This window comes from Trichosurus vulpecula, chromosome 2, assembly GCF_011100635.1.
Source record: "Trichosurus vulpecula isolate mTriVul1 chromosome 2, mTriVul1.pri, whole genome shotgun sequence".
In the NCBI taxonomy this organism is placed as follows: Eukaryota; Metazoa; Chordata; class Mammalia; order Diprotodontia; family Phalangeridae; genus Trichosurus; species Trichosurus vulpecula.
Window position 1 is genome coordinate 448111463 of NC_050574.1, and position 10349 is coordinate 448121811.

The 10349-nt window shown below is 34.0% G+C and overlaps 1 pseudogene; it reads right to left on the reverse strand.

Annotated features, from left to right (window-relative positions):
- Positions 1-1315: 1315 nt before the first annotated feature.
- On the reverse strand, positions 1316-9884 carry LOC118837343 (annotated as a pseudogene).
- Positions 9885-10349: the final 465 nt, after the last annotated feature.

A 10349-nucleotide genomic window follows, 5' to 3' on the forward strand; every position in this document is an offset into this window, starting at 1 on the left:
CAGTTCAAGCATCATTTTCTCTCATTCAAGAACAATTAAAAAACCAACAAAATTAAATATATATATATATATTTTAAATAATTTCATAATAAAAGCATTCTAGCAAAATATTTTTTACAGATAAATGAGATCCTAATGCCTAAAACAGGTAGAGAAAAATAAAATGAATTATAGATTTATATAATGAATGAATGTTTATGAAAAATTAAAAAAAAATCTTAGCTAAAGAGTAAAGCTATATATCATTTCACCAACTTATTCAATATGGTCATCTAAAATTTATTATAGGAATGAGAATATAGTTCAACATTGGGCTAATAATAATAATAACAATAATAATATCAACAAGTAGTAGAAATTGTGTCATACAAATATATGCAGAAAGCCTTTGACAAATTGTATCAGTCATTTATTGTTTTTTCGTAAGGCACTTTGCCAAATGTTTAATTTCATTGTTTTAATATCATGAAACCATTCTAAATGTATAGCTCACTACTTTAAAGTGGAAGAAGACATTGAAATTTAACTCCGCAGTTCTTTTACAAGCTGGTGTCATGTTAGCTTTTTAAGTCAGAACAGCTTGAAGACTTCCTTTGAAAGAAACAATCATTTAATTTTGTTTCCCCTGCTAAGAGGCCTTATAGAAAGAGTTGTCAGGATGTTCAACTCAGATTTAACCAAGAGATATGAAGGGCATGAGAAGTGGGCATCCATTTAGCAGATGGGAGATGAATGTGCCACCTCAACAAACCGTACTCTTGTTCAGATATAATTCACATCTTGTTTATAAAGGGAGATAAAGCAATTCATAAAAAAGGGCAGGACATTCAGTAAACTGACCCGAGACTAACCAAACCTGACATGAGAAAAAAAATCAATCTGTGAAGTAGCAAACTTACAGCAGACTGGTTTAACCCCAAACCACAGGCCTGCAATAATTTTCCCAACCTCTTGACTAACTTCACTTCTTCAAAGGTAACTTACAATAAATAAAAAAGCAACCCTCCCAGCCCGCCCCCCAAGCCCACCCCCACTCCTCACAAATGCCCAACAGTGCATTTCACACATGCCCCAAAGATCCAGAGTGTCAAAGCTAACCTTGGAGATAACTGAGTCCAACCCCAGCATGATCTTGAACAATCACAATAATTTCATTAAATGTAAAGCTTTTAGCTTTGTAAATAAAATGTGTGCTCACTATTGCTTTCAGTTTTATGTTACAGTGTCCTTTTTTGTTTGAAAAGCATTTATCCCAAGTCAAAAATTCTGTTCTCTTGAAGCGCATCAAGCCCCTTGGGAAAGCTGAGCCCCAGGATCAAGGGTGGGCATGCTGGACTTTAGCTTTGGTGGGTTCATCTTGGTTTCTTCTCTTGACATTCCAGTTGTGAACTCAAGCCATATTGACTTCTGTGGTGGTAAACTGATCCTGAAGGAAGTCCAAGTCTTCCTTGAGAGATTCCAAATTGCTGTTAGCAGTGCAGTGGTTCTTCTCCAAGAGAGCCTGAGCTTCATCAATGTCATATTCAAGCATCACGTTGGCCCCCAACCACAGGCAGACTTTATCCGTAGGAGGAACTGAAGCTTTGCAGTAAAGGTTGTTGGCCAGTAAGAATCTAGTCTCCAGGGCTTTGTGGTCTCTTTTTTCTTCTGCATATATTTTAAAATGTTTAATGTCTGGTTTCAGGAATCTGCCTTTTTAGCCTTCTTTTCTTCTGAGCAAAGTTAAGTTCCATAAACTCATCCTTCTGATAGTGCTCATCCAATTTCTTGAGTACAATATCTACAGACTCATTCCCAGGTTGTTTCCTAAAAGCATCTACATGTTCCACAAACACCGCCTCGGAGATGCCCAGGTGCCCGCCACCACCAAACCACCGGTACTCAAGAACTCCTTGGCAGCTGCCAGCTTGGAAGGAAGCCCGCATAGGTCATTTACGCTAAAAACCAGGAAGAATACTGGAACAGACCTACCATATGATCAAGATCTACATCTAAACTCTTAAGTTAGAGTTATTGCAATGGGAACACACTAGAAGCCTTCCTATTAGATACAGGAAAACAGCAAAAATGCCCCATTTCCCTAACGATAATTTACAAAAATCCAAAAGTGCTAGTAATAATAATACAAAGTGTACATAAACAGGCAAAAATTAGATACAAATAACTATTTGCAGGTTTCGACAAGGTTCATTCAGAAACCCTCATCATCCTTATCTACTTAGTTTATGTCTTACTCAATTTTACCTATTCACATTGAGTTGATTAGGATCTATATTTGATTTTCTGTTAATTTTGATATTATTTATCTTGTATATAATTTAAACTTTAATTTTCAATTTTTTTCTAGCCTACAGTCATGAATTATAGGTTTGGAGAAATAGTTTTTATTTCTTTGGTTTGTATTGCAAAGTCAACTGTTTTTCTCTTTATAATATTATTTTAGTAATTTAATTTCCTTTCCCTTTATTTTAAATCAGGATAGGTTATCAGCTTACCAATTTCCTCAGATTTTTGCAAGAACTAGCTTTTAGATTCACCTGTTCTGTAGTCTTGTTGTTTTTCTTTTTCTTTTCTTTCTATCTTCCCCTAATTTTTCAAGATTCCACTTGGTATGTTATATTTATTCATATATATATATATATATATATATATATATATATATATATATACACACACACACACACATACACACACACAAGCACATAATAAACTCATATAATGCTATATTTATCTATGTCCATATATCTATATAGGTATAATATAATATTTTATTTTCATTTGAATTCAAATTTTAATTCATGAAGATATGTATTTGTAATCTATGTCTCTCTAAGCATGTTAACTTTTCTTTTATGCTTTTAGATGTCATTCCACTTGATTTATACCTTTTTTATAATGCTTCCCCCCTCCATTGTACATTTTAAACATAGGTACATATTCACCAAGTAGTTTCTCTGTTTATTTTTCCTTAACATTTTTTATTCTTATTTCTCTGATGTTATAGTCATAATTCATGCTTTTTAAAAATTGTATGCCATATAATAAAATTTGCTCTAGTACCTTATTTTTATACTTTATGTTTATACACACACACTCATAATACACATGCAGTTGAGTGGAGTTTGATTTTATCTTATCTCTAATGCTAGTCTTTTATTTTATTGGACTTCTAAATCGATTCCCATTTAAGGTTATGATTTTCACATTTGCTATTTCCTCAATTTATTTCTCTCATATTGATTTTACCCCTTTCCTCTTTGAAGTCAGCAGATTGTCCCTGCTATTAGCTTTGTTCATACTACCTAGATGTTGTATGCAACCAAATACTCTCCTGTGCAACCACGTTGCATTTACCTGCTTTAGTCCATGTTCTTTGAACTTTTTAAATTTTTGATTTCTTTTATCCATGCATTCATGTATGTGCATGTATATATCTGTTTGCATATGTGTGGAGGTTCTTTTGTTTGCTGTTTTATTTATTTCCAAAGTGTGTTGAGAGTCAAAATAGCTAGCTATGTGTTCTCTTCCTCTGCATAAGTGAGATGCAAGGAAGCTCTAGTTCCCCATTCTCTCTTGCCTCTTATTACCAAAGCTGAATAATTTTCCACTGCTATTCTCTTAATAAAAATATTGATTTGCTTTTCAAGGTATGTGAGATTTAATCCTAAATTACCTCTTTTTTTCCACTTTCTAGGTCTTTTAGAGTAATCTTGAGTCCTTAGTGCCCCTATGTGTGTGTGTGTGTGTATTTGGATCATATATGAATAAATATTTCCCTTTCATTAAAAGTATATATGTGTATGCATGTATTCATACTATATATGTATAAAGCACACATGAGTATGTGTATAATATATATATATATATATGCGTGCATATGCATAAATATCTTTGTATACATACTTACACACATAAATGTAATACATATATGCTCATATATAAAGACATATATGTATATGTATATATACATACATATATATGTATATGTATATATATATATATACACACACACACACACATATATTTAATTTTTTTCACTTGAAACCCCTTCTCCCACCAGTTACCAGTGATCCATCTTCATTACTTTTAGGGAAAGAATGTTCCATAGAACTAAACAACATATTAGAGAATGCTAATATTTTATATGATATATCTCAAATCCTTGGCTCCACTTCTTCAAATTGATGAGGGGAAGTCTTTTCTTATGTTATTTCTTTTGGGGAAAAACTTAGTCATTATAATTCAGCATTGCATTTTCAGTTATATATTTTTGTTTAAAAATGTCATTGCACATTTTTTTGTGATTTTGCTAAATTCATTTTGCATCAGTTTATATGTCTTTCTTTCCTATGTGTTTTTGTTAGTCTTACAGATACCTCAAATACTAGACTCCTACCAGAACCTGTGATACAAAGATTATTTCTTGGTAAATTGCTTCCTTTCTTAAAGTAGTAGTAGAAGTATGATTAGTGAGTAGAATACGAAAGAAAGTAGCCTTTTCTTTACAAAATAGCTGTTCATTTCCTTTCAAAAGATAATACTTAGCAATGTTTTATGGTCTTAAAAAACTTCTATGAGTTTTTCCTTCTTTCTTTATGCTTACTTTAGACATGATATGTTCATGAGTAAGAATTTTCTCTCTTGGAATTTTGACTTCTATCCGTTTTTCCTGTCTTGCTATTGATTTTCCTTTGTTTAATCTCCTTGCTATTTTGGCCTTCTTTCCACTGCTGTGCCATTCACATTTTCCCCTCAATAAATGTCAGAGGAAGACCCTTTAACCTCCATTACGTGAGCGTGGTGTGTGTGTGTGTGTGTGTGTGTGTGTGTGTGTGTGTGTGTGTGTTGTTTCAAAGGAGGGGGAATAAGATTGAAGATAACTTGAAAATCCTTTTTTGCAATCTGTGGGATGACAAAGCGTCTTGTGTTAGGACCTCATGGAATCAAATATCACTGGATTAGAGAACATGAAGGGAGCTGTGGCATAAGAAGACTGGAAAGGTTAGCAGGGCCAAGTTATAAAAGGCTTTAAAAGTCATGCAAAGAATATTATATTTGATTCTGGAAGTTATAGGGAGCTCCTGAAATTTATTGAATCGGAGGGAGGGACATAACTTAAGATGTTGAAAATTGAAATCACTTAGGTAAGGTCACATAGCTGGGGCAGTCATCTTCATCTCCCCAAGCTGAATTGTAAACAGCCACTGGATTCCCTATTCTGAAAGGTGATATTTCACTATGTTTAATGTAGAATTAGACCTTCGTGCCACTTCCCTACTATCTATACATAATGCACAGTAATTACCCAACCTCCATAATATGATGGTGTATTAGATCTTCAACTTCAGAGACTAGATGGATATATTTAATTGAAAGACAATGAAAGACCATTAGTTCAAGGTATAGTGAGATAGCTAAGAATGATCTTCTTTTGATTTTGGGTAATGAAAAAGAAGTAGAACTGTCCTCCCCAATTTGTAAAAAATAAGGCACAAAGTTTCATTCATTTAAAGAGAAGCAATAACCACATTTCAGTTCACAGAATTTCTGCGGACTCATCTGGTAAATGGGTTCTCCCATCTTTTGTCTTGAATGCCAGTCAAATTTTCCCTATCAGGAACTAAATGAGATAGTGAAGAAAATCGGTTTGGATTAAATAAGTGACAATTCCTCCAATATCACAAGGCAAGTGTATTATTATTACTGAAATGTTGACCATGTAAGTGACAGAACATAAACACAACTTTAATACTTAAGAGGTTCTACTTTATTTAACAGTAGGCTTTAAAAGAGTTGGTAATATGAATTAGGAAATTCTCATGATCCACCATCACTGACTTGGAGAAAGCGAAGATAAAGAGCTTAGTTGATTACACACACACACACACACACACACACACGCGCGCGCGCGCGCACACACACATGCACACACATATGTGTGCGTGTGTGTATACATGTACTTGTGTATATACTCACACATAGATAGACACACATATGTTTATGTGTTAAGATAATTTCATAAAATACCATTGTTGTAAAGATATTTAATTGCTTTTGCTGACATTTAACCTAATAATGACCCTATCAGATAGATGTAAGAAAGATGGCAAAGATGCATGTCAAGATTCTACAGAGGAAAATATGGAAGAAGTGTGTAATTTTGTAATTTAAACAGATAGCAGTAAAGTTTCAAATAGAATTTGGTTTTCTTAATGTTGGGCCATCAGGTGGCAAAGTGATACAGTGCCAGGTCTGGAGTCAGGAAGACAACTTACTGAGTTAAAATCTGGCCTAAGATAATTAATAGCTCTTTGCCTCAATTTCCTTATCAGTAAAATGAGCTGGAGAAGGAAATGGCCAATCCCTTTAGTGTCTGCCAAGAAAACCCCAGTGGTTTCACAGTCAGATATGACTGAAAAAATGACTGAACAAATTATTAGTGTTAATAAACAGGTACAGGATAATTGTGCCTCCCTAAAGTCACTTTCTATTTTGTTGCCAATTTCTCACTTAACTACATATGTTGTCTTAACTTCCTTTTTGAACTATACATGACTACAAGAAGAAAAGAAATCTGGTAGAAACATTTTTGGAAATTGGTGCTCTCTTGATTGGTTGCAAGAATCAGGACAATGGAGAGTAGCTTCATACCAAAGACTAATTGAAAAACAGCAATAACAAGGTACACAAAGTGTCAATGAAACACAACAGTTAAAGTAAAAATTACATATGTGTGTGTGTCTATATGTGTATATATGCATGCATGTAATGATGGAAGCCAACTCAAAAAGTGTGTGCTTTATACAGTTTGATTTAGTTTATAAATTCTTTTTATTCCTTTTAAACTACATAACTGCAACCAACTTATTTCCTTGCTTCCTTCAATCTTTCCTTTTCCTTTCTCCCCTTCCTTTCTCACTTTATTTCTTTCTTTCTAAAGGTCATATCCTCCATGAATAGTTCAAGAATACGTGCATTAGAGTAGAAACAAAGGAGTAGGCACCATTTTTACAAATGACATTATAGCCTTTACCTAAAGCTATTTTGTAAGGATAATTTCATTCAGCTTGTGAATGACTCATGGTTTCATATGGTTCACATCTTCAAAGGGTCTGTGTTAGGTGACCCTTGTTTTGAGAAATGTAGTTTTCAATTTTGCTTTTGGAAATGTGAGTACTTTCCAAACCATGGTAGTCAATTTGTCAGTGTCCTTGGGCAAATTTGTTTCCCCAAAGCAGAAAATCTAAAAGAATAAATCTGATACACATAAGAGTTCCAGAAGAAGTTGTTCTCCACACAACACACATAGACACACACACATGCATACACACAGGCACACATGCATGCACACAGAAGCACATAGACACAAAATCGCAACACTTTTTTCCATCTAAGCATAAAAGAGTTTTAATAATTTGAACAAGGTGAGTGTCTCTCCGAGCTAGTTTAAATCTAGCCATAATTTTTGTCTAAATCTAGCCATAATTCAGATATAGAAATAGTTTTACAATATCAACTACTGACATTTTTCTTTGCTTTGCTATAATAGGAAAAAATATCTACTTGCTTCCTAATTGTTTTTATATATATTAGGCATAGAAATAGTAAATTTTCATTACTTAACATATTTGTTTCAGGTATAATAAACTGGGGCTATGTATGTCTTTTTAGACCTAATGTTGTGACTATGATGGATGAAAGGAGGGTCCAATGATACTTCCTTTAACTTCATATAAAAAGAAAGTTAGAATTGGCATCTGTAAAGTATATCTCTAGAAAAGAATCTTGACAAAAGGAAAGGAGGATCAACTTTTCTTTCATGAGATATTTTCCCACATCATACAACTGTGCTGTCTAGCATTCATAAAGGACATTGAATTACAGCTCTTGATTTGTAGTCCCAATACAGTGTATATGATGGTAGCTTCCCAAAGCTATTTACAACATATTGAATCAAGTCTCTCTCAAGAAGGAAAAAACCCAACAAACTTCCCCCATACTATTCCTGTTTCCTAAAATTTGTTATAATTTGTTGTTCAGATGAGTGAACAGAAAAAATGTTATTTTACCATTGCCCACAAGTCAAATGATCATATATCTTCCTCTGGGAGTAAGAAGATGTAGATTTGAACCCAAGAGAAGAGCTGTGATTCTAATGTCTTCTATTGGCTTAATTCTTATTTTAAGTACTTCTTAAAACACAATAAGTTGTCAGCAACTATAGTGGAAAGAATATTCTAGCTAGATTCAAGAGAAACTTTTATTAAAATCCTGAGTTACTAATTTTGTATTCATAATTAAGTCATCCAAAAACCAGGAACATAACATGCTTCCAATCTAGTACCTATTGCCCTATCAGTCTCAGTTGTTCATGTCGGTTCAGTGAATACTTAGAGAGAATCAAAATAGCTATGAAAAATGAACTCAGCTGTGTATTTTGAATAGAATAGAATTATTTGTCAAAAGACAGAGCACTTCACTTTCCCATGAAAACATCACACATTCATTCTTTGTTACACAGTTAGAAAAAAGTTCAGCCTATAATCAATCTTGACAACTCACTCTTTCAACCACAAATGATTTTGTTTTGGATTCAAGCTAAAAAAGAAAAACAAAAGAAATCAAAAACAAACAAAACAAAAACCCAAGAGCTATAGTGATAAGGCAATGCTCACAGCATCTATGGTTGCTATGAATATGCCAGTGTAGTTCTGAATCACAAAATATAGCAGACTCTCTTCATTGAAGACAAAACCAAAACATTTATTCAACATCAGAAAGCCAAATCCCACACCAGAAAGCCAAATCCATCATAACAATAAAGAAATCTATATACATTATCAATGCAGGGGGCACCAACTGCCCCAAGCCTTTCTCTGTTAGTGCCTTTCCACAAGAAGGGCAAAATCACTCCCTCTGTCACTCACACTGGCTGTTGCTCTGTGTGTCTCTCTCTTGCAGCTCTGATCCAAATCAACTTTCTACTCCAACCCTGCCTGCTCCACCCACTTAGCAAACTTTCTCCCACAACAGGCTCATGTGACTCAGGCTTCCATGTGACTCAGACAGGTCACATAGGCCTATTAATTGATGAGAAAAATATTCAAATTGTATTAACATTACAAGAAGTTATTTAATGTCTACCTTCATGTAATGGCACTGTTATTTCTGAATCGTCAACAACATCTGTAATCCTAGATCATTTAAAAAAATCATTCTAAGAAAAAGTTTCAATATGCAACTTATGCTTATTGCTATTGCTTATTCATAGATAATAGAGCCAGTCATAGAGATTCATGGTGTCCTTTAAATGATCTCAAGAATATTTTCCAAATGACAGAGTGCAGTCAGTCAAATGACCTTTGAGATCCTTTATAATATTTGTTTAAATAAAATCAAAGGAAAGGAAGACTGGGGATGTATTCACATTGGCAGGGACTTTCCTGAGTTTTCCCCCTGAATTACTTTAAACAACCTTAAGTAATACCTCAAAACAAATTCTACAATGGCAGAACCCATAAAAGATGGAGTAAAACAATTTTCCAGCCAAAGATAACTTAGCAGGAAATTTCTGTTGCACCAAAGTGAGAGTGGTGCACAGTCCAGTGCAGGCCCAGACAAAACAATCAAGGAGTAGGCCTCAAGGGCAACCGAATCAGTGGAGGTAAGGGCAATTTGAAAAACTCTGAGCCCACAGATGGTAAGTGGGGTCAGGCAACTGGTCAGAAAGAGATTAAATGATTCCCTTTGCATGCAACAAAGATAGGACTCTGTTGCATTGCCCACACTTGGATCTGGATTGCAGTGGTGGGTCTCAGTCCCAGGACTAGGAGAAACTAGCATACCAGATCTTGTGGTGACAGGGAAACTCGAACCCTGGTCATAGTTCCAGAGTAGAAAAGAGTGCTTTTGGTAGACAGTATAAAATATTTGGGAGTCTATTTATTAAGCTATAACCAGGAACTATATGAACACAGTTACCAAACACTTTTCACACTAACAAAATAAGATATAAAAAATTGGAAAAATATCATTTGCTTATGTGTAGGCTGGGCTGATAAAAATGACAATTCTACCTAAATTAATTTACTTATTCAGTGTCATATCAATCAAATGGCAAAAATATTTTATAGAGCAGAAAAATAATAGCAAAATTAATCTAGAAGAACACAAGATGAGGAAAATAAAGGGAAATCAGTGAAATAGATTAGATATATAAGACACAGTAGTTAATGATTATAGTAATCTACTGTCTGGTAAACCCAGACTCCAAATTCTGGGATAAGAACTCACTATTGACAAAAACTATTGGGAAAATGGGAAAAATAATATGGCAAAAAGTAGGCATA